Source organism: Pleurodeles waltl, chromosome 3_1, assembly GCF_031143425.1.
Source record: "Pleurodeles waltl isolate 20211129_DDA chromosome 3_1, aPleWal1.hap1.20221129, whole genome shotgun sequence".
NCBI lineage: Eukaryota > Metazoa > Chordata > Amphibia > Caudata > Salamandridae > Pleurodeles > Pleurodeles waltl.
In genome coordinates, this window is record NC_090440.1 from 1,563,315,163 (window position 1) to 1,563,329,285 (window position 14,123).

Consider the following 14,123-nt stretch of genomic DNA (forward strand, 5'->3'; position numbering starts at 1 on the left):
CACTTACCCTACAACCACTTTACCACTACCCCTCTCCACCACCAGCCCTGCGAGCATCAATGCGGCCCTCGGTCACAACACAGACCAGAGAGTGCGGCCCCTGGGCAAATGTTTGTGAGTACCCATGACCTAGATGAACATTATATTGTCTGATGTGGTCATAAATGCTGATTCTGTGCTACTTTTATCATGAAATGCAGATTGGTTCTTATAAAAGAAAATTGTGTTCTTTGTGGAACTCTGACAATTGTGAGTTCACTGCTTTCTCAGCACTTTTGGCAAGAAATGACAACAGAGGAATCAAAAGGTAACTGGAAATAAATGAGGGATCTGTAGAGGCCTTCTTAAGCAATGGGACTATCATGTTTTTTTTCCAGTTGGAGTGTATTATGCCGGTTGATAATACATTGCATGAGGCAGAGATGAGGGCAACAACAGATAAAACTAGTTGCAAAATGTGAGGTGGACAAGGGTCAAAAGGTGAACCAGATGTGTCTGATGCAGGAGATGTTCAGCCTGTTCTGTCAGGAGGGGGACAGAATTCCAGTAAAGAGGAAATGTCATGTAAAGTGGATGGTTGATCAAATGGAACTCCACTGTTGAGATTAGGGGTGGAGCATAGACAAGATCAATTTTATCTGTAAAGTGGGAGACAAATCAGTCACAGAACCTCTGAGAGGAAAGAGAGGATTGAGCAGTGACCATGGGTTCACTTCTTGGATTGCTACAATCCTTGAATTAGGCAGTGTGAGAGTAAGTTTTAGCTTGCTTGATGAGATATTTATAATGTCTGATTACCATGTGATAGATCTTTTAGGTTATGGGATTATAGGTCCTGGACCACTCAGTTCCATGAGGGTACAAGGAAAGCCTCAAGCAGCAGTGCATTCCTCTGGCAGAAGCAGGGCAGTCCTCTGAGGCACAAAGCAGGCATCAAGCAGAAGTACAAGGCTGTCCTTCTGGGGTCCTCTGCAGATCCAGGAACGTACTGAAGAGTTTGTTCAGGGTCCAAAATGTATACCTTGTTCCAGCCTTGGAAGTGAGGAAAATGTCAATACTACCCCACATTTAATTCTGGAAAGTGCCTTCCTTCCCTACCCAGGCTCCAAGTAATCTATGGTGACAAAAGATTGCTGTCAAGTTTCTTTGTGAGTGTGCTGGATGCAGCTCTTTGAAATGTAAGTGAGGCAGGGAACAGATCTGCCCTACCCTTTCCTGCAAGTTTTCCACTACCGGGGCATGTAAAACCTAAAAACACATCTCCTGCTTTTTAAGCACAATGCACTCTGACCTGTTGGCTGTTTAGAGCCTACATTCAAGTTTTTATTTACATTAATTAAAAAGGAAGGTTTAGGCCTGGCAAAGGGATTATTTTCCCAGGTTGTGTTGACAGTATGAAGATGCACACAGGTTAAAATGGCAGGTCTAAGACATGTTTTAAAGTGCTACTTTTGTTGGCGGCACAATGAGTGCTGCATGTTCACTAGTAGCATTTCATTTACACACCCTGCCTACATGTAGTACACATTTGCTAGGGAATAACAAGGTACTTAAATGTGCCAATCAGGTAATCCAATTTTATAAGGTTTAAGGGAAAAAACACAAGCCCTTTAGCACTGATTAGCAGTGGTAAAGTGCACACAGTCCTAAGGCCAACAAAAACGAAATTCAGAAAACAGGAGTGGTGTAGGCAAAACGTTTGGGCGCGACTTTGCTGGGAGGGCCAAGTCCCTTGGGTCAGTGAGCTTGCTATCCATTAGGTGCTGGACCAGCTCTGTAAAATAATTGCTCAACATGTAATCTCTGGTAATCAAATTGTACAGCCCCTTGGAATCACTCACATCACTGCACTGCAACGTGATCCACAAAACCTACCCAGGACTGTTGGGGCAGCATTTGGCTGTCACTAAACACCTGCTCATCCATCTCAGGGATGTAACCATACTTTCGACAAGGATGTCCGTCATGAGTGGACACCTCATCCTGACTCCCTTCCCCATGGCTAACAGTGCATCCCTCCCTTCACTGGGGATGCGCCTCCACATACCAGCCCCCCAGACATCTTCGGAGACCCCGTACATCTCTAAGGTAACCACCCCCACAACAAAATTAGCCAGGTGTTTGGGGATAGAGTATCACTGCCACCATTGTTGCTAGACTCTGATGCTTGTTTTGCTTTAAGGGTCAGAGCCTTAAGACTCACTTCATGAGCCAAGATCAAATTTCTCTCAGCCAAAGCCCTTTCAGGCTCAGCTTTTTCCTTGGTTAGGGCAAGCTCCGCTTCCACCTCTTTTCTTCCATGGCCTTTTTTGCAGCAGCCTACTCCTTGACAGCCTCTAATTTCAATTTGACCAGTTGCAGCCTGAACTCCCTTTTAGCCTTCCTGTCCCCCAGTTCTTCCTGGAACAGGTTTTGGGAGGACACAGTGCTCCCTGCCCTGTCAGGTGACTCCAATCCTGTGAACAAATTGTTTTCCTCCTCTTCATGGTGCTCAGGCCCTCTTCCTCCTCTAAGTCAACCTCCTCCTCAGGACCATCTTCTTCCTGCTCCTCTGGTTTGGTCAGCATCCTTTTGACTTCCTCAAAGGCTCTGAAAGTTACATGAATGTCAACTTGTTTTGGCCTTCATTTCCACATTGAGCCCCTTCTCTTTGAAAAGCCTCTGCAGCTGAGGTCATCGATGCTGATTAGCTGCACAATCTCTGTAAGCAAAAGGAGGGAAGGTAAACGTAAATTTGGAAAACGTGACCAAGTCAGAAACTAAAGAAAATTAAAAAGAAAAACAATACATTTTGATGTTATATTATTTCTAATATTTTAGTGTTACACAAAATTAGTGAGTGGCACTGCACAAACACAATAACTGGATCCCAACCCTGAGCACCAATGTAGAAAATTTTACTTTTGATGGAGTGGGTGAAGTCCTTTGTCATGCAACAACTACAGTCCCTGACAAAGTGATCTACAAAAGTCACTAAATTAACCTGTGCTTAACCATCTGGTAGCTTGGCACAAAAGCAGTCCAGCTTAATTTAGAGGCACTATGTTAAGTATTTATACAGCACATAACCTGAAATAAAGTGTAAACACAAGAAAAATCCCACACCAATTTAGAAAAATAGAGACAAATTTTATAAAGAAAATGACACCTAAACATATTAAATTCAATCAGTAGAACCAGAGTTAGGAGTTTGTAAAGTTTGATGTGAAAAGTAGCTTCAAACAGATCAAATGGCCAAACGCTGGTATCTGGTCACGCCAGACCGTGACAAAGTCAAAAGTTAAGGCTGACCGTGATAGGGCACAGCTCAGCTACATGGGGTGAATTGTGCCCAGTCTCTGCTTACTTTCAGACTTAGAAGAAATTTCAAAAAAAGTTCCTGAGAAGGTACAGTTCAGACTTGCAAGGTAGCCAGCAATGTTCATGGAGAAGCCGTCATCGTCGGGGAGCTGCTGGATGCAGTTGTCAAGAAAATTTCTACATTTTGAATTTGTCACTTCTTTGGAAGTTGAAAACCTCCAGCAGGAAGACGAGGGATTTACAAGGCTGGATACTCTTGTTCGGTGGTCCCGCTGAACGGGATTTGCTGTTTTGTTTTTCAAACAGAGAATATTAGGGTTTATATATAAACAATTGTCCACATACCAGGTGATACAATACGCCAAATGAAGTACCATTACAGTTAAAGTCAATGTAGTATTATACCCTCTCACCAACTTGTGTCACTGTCTAGGATTTTCACATATATGTTGAAGGGTAAGTACAAGTAATTCGCAAAGCTATAGTATCACTTCTGAGCATGATGCTAACCTAACCTAAAATTGAACTCCTATCCCCCTACCCCAACTAGGTTTAAACCGTTCTCCTGCCTTGTGTGCTCTGCTGACCATGTGTACAGTGGATTGGGGGTGGGTGGACGAACACCCTCGACCTTCCTTTGATCCTGGAGTGGCAACCCAAAATGACCTCATATGATACAGGGCCTAAGAAGGGCCCACTTCCCACCTAAGCTTGCCGTTCAGGTCATGTTCACCTCACCCACCCCTGTGTCTCCCACTGTGACTTACTCCTCATCTGTCCCTCAAATTCAAAGATGCTCTAGCAGCGTGTCCCATTCTGACGAGATGGAGAGCTTCCGCTCCCCTCTGCATTCTTCCCTGCGCAGGGAAGAGCCTTCCGCCCCTCTCCACAGGAGTATCATCTCTGCTCTCCAAGTCAGTTCGGATGGGGGCACCAGAGTTTTCCAGTGGATAGTGATTAGTCTCTTAGCTAATATTACAGCCAAAGCAACAAATCGAGCCACCACTGTGGACCCTTTGTGTCTGGGATAGAAACCTAGTATGCACTGCTCCACTGGAGCATGTCCAGGACTCCATGCCAGTAAGGGATGGGCATATCCACAGCATGTGGCGAAGATCAGCCTCCTCTGAGTGGCATTAGGGGCATGTAGACCTTGCTGAGGGAAAATAGAGTGCAGATTCTTGGGGGTCAAGTATGCCATGTGAAAAATTGCAAATTGTGTAAATTTTAAACAGGAATTGTGTGGTATGTGAGTGGCATGTCCCATTGGGAATTTCCATTCCTTGTCGTGTAGGGGGTGTGCCAAATCTGTTTCCTTCTTCTCTCGGAGCTGGGCTAGTGATACTCAGGAATGCATGCACTGTGCTTTGTACAGCCATTTAGTTAAATGCTGCCCGATCCTATGTCGTAGAGGGCTTACACCAAGGCGTGTGTCGGGGGTTCTACCTCTGATGGTGTTTACTATCACCTTGCGTCTTGCAATATATTAGCATGTGTCAGGGATAGGGTTCCCGGCAGTGGGTTCTGGGCCATAAACTCTCGGTGTGGGACGAGGTGACCTTCCTCAAAGAGATCTCCCAGAGTAGACACTCTACGTTCCTCCTAGCGAGTTAGTCGAGATGTGGAAGGGGTGGAGAGGTCCCATAGGGGTATGTTAGGAGCTTATGGAGTCTTTTGTTTAGTCAACTGGAGCGCCATGTCCCAATACCACAAAGCATTGCGCAGTAACTGTGGTACAGGCTGAGTAGGGACTGTTAGCAACAGCACATGTAGCTTCCCTCTATTCAATCTTGCCTGTGGGAAGTTTATCTCCTGTAGATGGACACCTGCAAACCAGTGAGGCAGCCACAGAAACTGTGCCATGAGACTGTAAGTATGGAAATCGGTTGCTCCCATCCCCCCATCTGTTGGCAATTGAAGTTTCTGGAGATTAATACGCCGTCGTCCCCCTGCCTGGAAGAGTTCAGTCAACAGTGCATTTAGCGTTGTGAAGATTGACTGTGGTATACGGCCAGGAAGGCTTTCATAGTAGTACAGCACTGTGGGTAGCATCACCATCTTAGCCAGCACTAGGTGGCTCACCACAGATAAGGGTAAGGTAGTCCGGAGTTTGATTTGTGCCCTCAGTGATGTTATCGCCTTATGAGATTGCCCTCCAGCAAATCAGAGTGGAACAGTATACCTGTATGCCCAAATATCTAAAGCTTTGTTGGGCTAGTGGTATTTCAAGTGCCCCCTGGAAGACCGTGTTGGTGGAAACCACTCCCTCTCAGAATGCAAAAGCCTGCAATTTTGAGTGGTTCACCCTCAGGCCCGAGATGGCACCAAAACAGCCAAGGGTGTCTCCCATCTGTTCTAAACTCATGCCCATGTTGCATGCATATATTAACATGTTGTCTGCATATAGTGACACTGCATGTGTTCAGCACCCATTGTAGATACCCCAACCCCCCCACCATGGTTTTTGTGATAGGGGCCTTATTGCCCGGGCGAATAGCAGAGGGGATGGCAGGCAGCCCTGCCGCATGTCCCAAGAAATTGGGTAGGGCGGTGAGATGTGCTCCCCTGTTTTTGCTCTAGCCATGGGGCATGCATAGAGCAACTTAACCCATTTGATGAACACTGTTGGCAGGATAAAACACCTGAGCAACATGAAGAAGTATTCCCACTCTAGGGAGACAAATGCCTATTGTCTAGGGAATAACATCCTGCAGGGGGGAATGCTCACTGCGCAGACTCCTTCCCCTGGTACAGACGACAGATGTTCGAGGGTGTACTCCTATGGGGTATAAAGCCACATTGATCCTCATGGATCAGTTGGGGGAGGAGCAACTATAACCTCTGAGTGAGTACGTTGCTGAGTATTTTTAAATCTGTGGTTAATATCGATAGCGGTCTGTACGAGGAAGGCGTGTCTAGTGCGCGACAAGGTTTCAATAGAGAGGTGACTAGGGCTTGGATGGCAGTAGCCAGAAGTTCCCTGAGGTCCAGGGCGGCCTCATACCTTTTCACCACCTGGGTTGGGAACGTCGTATACGATTCAATGGGAAGGGCATCCACTCCCAGGGTCTTATTAAGTAGCATTTCCTTTTTGGCTAGCCAGACTTCCTCCTCCGTTATGGGCACCATCAGTTGTGTGCAGGCCTCAAAGTCCAATTGAGGGATGCGGAGGCCTTCACATTGATAGGGGGAGGACTGTGATTAGCCCTGTACAGTGTCTCGTAATAGTCATGAAATGCCCGGTTCACCTCCAGCTGCGTGGAGCATTGTTGAGCGATGTGCGACAGCACTTGGAGGATCAGGACCTGGGTGGCTGTATCATGCATGCCAATAATGTGCCTGCCTTGTCCCCCTCTGCATGTGCCCGATGCAGATATTGCTTGAGATCACAGACTCACACTTATTCCAGGGTTTCTGCATGCTGCACTCTTAACTCCTGCAATTCAGGAAGTCTTCAACCGCTGCTGGCTCCAGGTCACCCATTTGGTTTTCGATACTTGTCAAGTCCCGAAGTATCTGCCTCCTAACCCCGGCAGCCGTCTTAATGGCCACCCCACTTACCATCACCTTAAATGCCTCCCAATCCATGAGCCGTGTCGAAGCGGCATGTTTGTTCAAGGCAAAGTAATTGTCTATAGTATTGTCCATAGTGTCACTAAATACCCCGTCCTCTGAGAGCGATGGCTGCATGCACCATATGGGAATGTGTGAGGGGATGTGACCCCACTGGAGTGTCACTTACAGAGGATTGTCTGAGAAGGTTTTTGTTAAATAAGTTGCTTCTGTGAAACTCCCCGCCAAAGAATGCGGTCCAGCTGGGTGTGTAAACCATGTGGTGGGCAAAAGAAGGAATACTTACGCTCCCCCCTATGATGAGTTCTCCACATGTCTACCAATGGGAAATCCAATTTCTGAGGGACTGCGCTTGTTTCACTGGGTTGGTGTTTGACAACGGTGGGTGAGATCAGTCCAATGTGACATCTAATACCGAATTGAAATCCCCATCTATGAACCACAGTATGTGTCCCCACTTTGCTAGTGTTGTTGAGAGGTGTTGTAAGAAAACTGCTTGGTCTGTGTTGGAACAATAGACACTCCCCAGAACCACTTGTACCAAATCTAAGTGTGCAGGACCAGGGCGTAGTATCCCTAGGTGTCTATTTTAGTAGTCAGAATCTGGAAGGGGATACCCGCACATATCCAAAAAAGCCGCCCCCCCCCCTGGCAAAACCTGAGTATGAGGTGGCAACGACCGGGCCTCTCCACTTTGTCCTGAGTCGGGGCACTTCCGGGACTGAACGATGTGTTTCCTGCAAGTAAGTGATAGATGCCTTATGGCTATGTAGCATGGCCAGAAAAGTATGTAGCCTCTGGGGAACCCAGCCCTCTGACATTCCACGTCAGTATCTTACATCAGTACGGTGTTGTTGCCATAACCCTGTGTTAGGGAAAATGTGGTCAGGTGCATTTCCACTCCCTTATCGACAGCAGAGCTATCTGCGGCAGGCCATTTAACATTCTAAATTTCCCAACATTAGGGTCCAACAGAAAAGTCTGTTTGACCAAACTGTAACTGTCAACAAAGTAAACTGTGATAAGTAACCACTGGCACAATTGCTATTTGGGGGTTCTGTACAAAACTTCATTCTGGATGGTCCAGGCCACCCTATCCAAGTGCAGTAGTGTTTTCGGCTCCAGCTTGTCCGTCCCGGGAAGCCCCTGGTAATTGAAAGGCCATCAGTACATCAGTATCATGGAATCTGGGCAGATAGCATAGGAGTCCCCATGGATCTACCCCCAGCCCAGCAGAGGCAATCCCACCTCCGCAAATGCAGATTAAGAACAAAGCAGTCACACATCATTGGAAGATTACAGGCTTACAACCAGGCTGCCAATGGAGAGGGAGTCTCATTTGAGTTAAATAATAGTGTCTGCAGTCTGTGGCATGATGGAGGTGAATAACTCCACGCTAGAAGTCTGATTCTGAGTCCGAGTGAGTTGCAGCTGAATGGCTGGAGGGCAAGCGATCTGCTTGGGCTTCCATAAATTTCACTGTCTGCAGTGTTGCAACTCTCCCTTCATGTGCCTGCTGGGGGAGGGCCCCACACCCTCCCTCATCTGTGCGGTTTGGACACCTTCTGGCCTCGCACCTGGTTGCTCTCCTCTGGGACCCGTCGCCGGCTGCAGGGTATTCACGTTCCAGGCAGACCCACGCAGCTGCAGGCGTGTTGAAGAATAGGGATCAGTCATCTTGTAGTATCTTCAAGCGTGCTGAAACAACAAGGCATATGTAATTCCTTCATTACAGAGCTGTTTTTTTCACTGACTGGTAAGACGCACAACGCCTCTGGACTTGAGTGAGACTGTGATATTGTTCAGTGTTATGGATGGGACCCACCCTCTGGACCATTTTCAGCAGGTGATCCTGGTGACAAAAGTTCAGGAGTCTGGCCACTATAGGATGGGGCAGTGCCCCTAGCGGTGCGCAGCATTTTGTGAGCTCTCTCCACCACGAACACAGCCAAAAGGCCCTGAGGAGCTACTGATGTCTGAAACCACTCCTCAGTGAACTGGGTGGGGTGGTTCCTTCCTCCCCTTCAGGCATTCCTATTATTCTCACATTATTGCACCTTGCGCAGCCCTCAGCATCCTCTGCTCAGTGGGCTAACCCCTTTACCCGCCCCTGGAGATCCGCAATGGCATTAGTTCTGTGTTTGTTGGGGAGCCAGGTCGGCAGGAGCTCTCCCAGCTAGGCGCACCTTTTCGGCTAGTTTCATGTGGTCATCTCGAATGATGCCGAGGTCCACTGCAATAGCGCCTTTACGTTGTTCAATTGCAGCACGCGAGTTGCGTATTTCTTGTAGTATCAGGTCAAATTTATCTGCTTGGGGCATGTGGTTGGTGGGGGGACACGGTCTACTGATGCCAGTGAAGTGTGCTTCTCCATGGGATCGTAACGATTGCTGGATTCCCCCAGACGAGATGGGATATGCACCATCTTGGCGGTCATCATTGTAGCCCCGGAGGGGGCTCGCTGCCTCTTCCAAGGGAGGAGGCACGCTGCAGGGGTCCAGTGTGGGAGGCCTTCTCCCCCCCATCCCTGAGTGCTGGTGGATATTGTGCTAGGGCAGTGGATGGCCGGAGCCCCGCCCGGTGTGCCAGAGGTAGCACAGATCACCCCAGGCCGTGAGCGCCCCCAGACGGGTGGTGTCGACCCTGCATCCAACTTGGTCCAGGGGAGTGGAATGGGGAAGAAAGGAGGATTAGCACCCTCCATAGGTTGTGCCGGCAGCAATACTCAAGGCTGGCTGAATTATGCCCCCAGTATGTAGACAGTTTTTTTGGTCGCCATCCGGCCTCGCAGGGGGCCGGCTCACATCTTCCTATGGCCTCTGGTGCTCCTCTGGTTCAAGTTACTCCCTAGGCCACATTCGGCGTTGCAGGAATCATAGGCCCCAACGGGCTGCACAGCAGCGCTGTCGCCTTCTCTGCGACCGTTGATCAATGCCACCTGTTCAGCAGGGGGCCCCACTCGCAGCTCCAGCCCCAGAGTGGGGGCAGCCCTGCTGGGTACCCGGCGCCTGGGAGCAGTGCATGACTCCTAGCTGCCCAGTCTCACAGTCGCACCAGTGCGGCCCTCCTTACCACTCCACCTGGCCACCTCCAATCACCAGCTCCAGCTCTTCAGCATGGGGGGCACCAATCGCAGCCCCAGTGCGTTTCTGTTATTTCTGTCCCCCTCACTCAGGGGGGAGGGGATGAGACGCCGCTCCACTGTGCTGCAGCCTCAACGCTCCCTGCTTCATGGGCCCCACGGCACCCTTCCAGACCTACCCGGAGTGCTTCGTAGCACTGTGGCAGGTCCCCGCAGCTTGTCCCCTGCAGTGTTCCTTGAAGCCCAGGATTTTTTTGCCAGGATACGTATGGACTCCCTGGGTGGACAGCGGGAGCACTAAGAAATTGCATCCGCCATGTTTGGCACCAAGTCACAACCCCCTGGAATGGGATTTGCAGTTGTGCACACTGGCCACCCCTGTAGAGTTCCCATCAATCTGTGGTTTCTTAGGACAGACAGAGTCCCCACTACTTGTTTTCTAAGTGGAGACACTCAAAAGAAAGGGGATGGATATTGGAAATGTGGAGCCCCGAGCCAACCCCCATCCCCCCACCTTGCTGCTGTGGAGAAGACCGTACTGGGAGCTGCTGCAAAGTCAGGATAACCACGAGGCACCTCGGGCAGATCTGGGAGCAGATAGGTCCCAGTTTCCTGTTAGTTTTCAGGCCAATTTTTGGTGAAAATGTTTCTAAGTCCCAAGTTTCAGGTTGGCTGGAGATGCACCTTTAGTGTGTAGGAGTGGTGGGGCATCACTTTGGGTGTAAGGACCCACTCCAAGCAGAGGCCAAGTGCAGGGTCTGAAGACTCAGGAGTTTATTATATCCCTGTAGGTCACACAGAAGGTCAGTCCAACAGCCATGGAGTCACTCTGGTAGTCCTGGGATCAAGCAGCAAGGAAGGCCTCAACCAGCAAGACAGTCATCTGAGGGTACAAGGTAAGCTTCAAGCAGCAGGACAGTCCTCGAGCAGCACCAGAACTGTCCTCTGAGGTACAAAGCATGCCTCAAGCAGCAGAGCAGTCCTCTCGATTACAAGGCAGCCCTTCTCAGAGTCCTCCCTAGGACAGGAGCATACTGAAATGTTGGTCTGAAGATCCAATATTTATACCTAGTGCCAGCCTTTGAAGTGGTGGGAAACTTCTAGACTGCCCCACATCTAGTTCTGGAAAGTTTTATCCTTTCCCCGCCCAGGTGACAAAAGACTGCTGTCAGGTTCCTTTGTGAGTGTGCTATAGGGAGCCCCTTGAAATGTAAGTGGTGCAGGGTAGAGCTCTGCCCTACCCATTTTGGCAGGATGGCCTATCCTGAGAAAACCTAGTCCCCCTTTGTCTTGCTGCGTAGGGAAAATACAAAAAGGGCAGCTGCCAAGATATTTACAGTCATATGACCCAGGACACAGGTTGCAGGCAGCAAATGGTTAAAACAAGAAAACGGCAACTTTATAAAAGAAGCATTTTCAGAATTTTGGCTTAAAATCCGTCTTTACCACTAAAGATGATTTAATTTACAGTTCATTTGAGACCAAACATAACATTTTTAGCTTTTTCCAATCAAATGTTAGAACATACTAAATATAATAAGGTAACTTACTGTCGTCCTATGAGAGAGGTTGGCATTACAGTAGTGAAAAACAATTTTAGTAGTGTTTCCCTATTCAGGACATGTAAAACTTAAAAACACATGTCCTACTTTTCAAATACAATGCACCCTACCCTATGTGCTATTTGGGGCCTACCTTAGGGGTGACATGTGTGTATTAAAACCGAATGTTTAGGCCTGGGAAAAGAGTTATTTTGCCAGGTCAAATTGTCACTTTAAAGATGCAAACAGGCTGCAATGGCAGGCCTGAGAAGTGTTAAAGAGTTACTTTATTGGGGGGGCACAAACAGTGCTACAGGCCCAACAGTAGCATTTAATTTGCAGGCCCTCAGTAGATGTAGTATCACTTTACTAGGGACCTGAAAGTACATTAAATGTGCCAATAAGGTGTACGCCAATTTTGCCTTGTTTAAGGGACAGAGCACATGCATGTTAGCACTGGTTACCAGTGGTAAAGTGTACAAAGTCCTAATGCCAACAAAAACAAAATTAAAAAAACAGGGGCCAGTGAAAGTAAAATGTTTAGGGTGACCTTGCAGAGAGGTCCAACAAACATTAAACTACATACCAGAATGTAAACTTCCACTCCCTTGCAGACTGTACATGGATCTGGGCCATTGTGCTTTTTCAAGGAAATATAACAGTGAACGAGTCGGACTGGCCTTTACGGAAATCTGGCAGTGTCCAGTCAAGTTTCTGGGCCTGTTTTACTGCCTTGTGGACCACTGTTTTACTGTTAGTTTCCCTGATATTACCACAAATGTTGCCTGCAGTGAGCACATATGCATTCAGTTCCCCATGCCTTGTAAAACCCCTCCTTTACAAGTTCAAAACTGCCCTGATTTGCAGAATGCAGGCCATTTTTTTAGCTATGTGCTTTGCTAATGGGAGCAGCTTTTACTTTTGAGTCCAGGCCTTTTTTCTGTCCCAGTCCAACTCTGCTAGTAAATATAGTAGATTTTAACAATTGAGCAAGATAATACCAGCCCCCTGATATACCTCCGTAAAAATTGCTGTCCTGAGATTTTTATTTTGGATTTGTGTTTTTGGGTCATTAGAGTAGTAATTTAGCTTTGGTAGACATTGATGATCCAGGCCAATTTTGTCTTGACAACATTTTTAAATATGAGTGATGTGTTGCAGTTTTGATGTAATAATTCAGGAACCATGAGATGTGTATACTTCATTTTGGTGTCAAAACATAGGTTTTGGGGTAAAGTAGTCTTCTAAAGACAGAAAATAACTCCTAAGAGCAACCCTTCAGCCATTTTCCAAAATGGCCGCTATAATAGAGGAAGAAGAGACCTATATGGAAATGAAACAAATAATGGTTTTTAATCCTTTTCTGCATTCACCAAACAATGTTTTTGGTCTGAATATGAAAAAATAGCGTCTATCACTCCTGTCTTAGACACATTTTCATAGTTCACTTTATATGTTTCAGCAGTTGTTTTTGATACATTTGAGAAGAGCATATCGACAGGGACATCTTTTTGTAGCACAGGTTTTGCAAGTACATGTATGTGTAAGTTCTGTGGGTAGAGGCTTTAGAAAGTTAGTAGGTTTTAGCACCCAATCAATGTCTTCCCAATCAAATTCCAATGGATCTTTTGGTCCATATGCATGATCCAAAACATTTACAGATCTTATGATCAATTAGAACACTCTTTTAATGTGTCCACACAGAGAATATGACGTCGATGAAAGGTCACTTAGGGTGACTGATCTCTTGAACTCATTGTATTGAAGATCGTCAAATGTGGGACAGTCAGAACTCGTTTTCAACACAAGCAGAAACAAATCACTGAAAAGGGAGCATTCATCTTTAGGAACATGGGTACATCCACAGGCGCCATGGCACGCAAATTGAAAATTGCTCCTGCTTGCCATTGAACTCTAGGACCAATGATGGCGACGAAGACACCAACCGTGAATACACCCGCCTAGCACACAATAGAGGGAAGGACATAGTACACACACATAACACACACACACGACATGGAAAATCACGCACACACACACACATGCAAACAAACATCCGTACCAACACACAAACACACACACACACACTCACACTGGCCAAGTCGCATATTTACAACACATACATGTGGAAGGAAAGGCAGGTTACCATTGACACAAACGGTGCAGTGTTGCATATATATTAATAAAATTAAAACTTTAAAGAATAACTATGTACAAATAGGCCCAAGGGTCAGTCCAAAATGTCTATAGTGCCCCTAGCATACTAGGACACAGGATAAGCCCCCAATTTCACTCCTGACTGCAAACTGCTGGCCTCCACAGGGCAGGGGCATCAATGGGGCATGCAGCCACCTCAGGGATGAGAGGAGGTGTCCAGGGGTGGGAGTTTGGGTTTGACTTGGATTTTGGGGGAGTGGGCTTGGGTTTGGGAGGGGTGACTGTGGACTTGGTGGGGTGGAAGTCTTAGGTGGGGGAGGGGCATGCTGAAGACCAGGCAAGGGCTGGGAGGTGGAAGGCAGGGGTGTGGGGAGGGTAACAGGGCACTAAGAGGGGTCAGGGACTAGTTCACTGGTGGGGAACAGGAGAAATTCATGGAGGAAACATTTCTTGTGGGCACGGGGATGGTC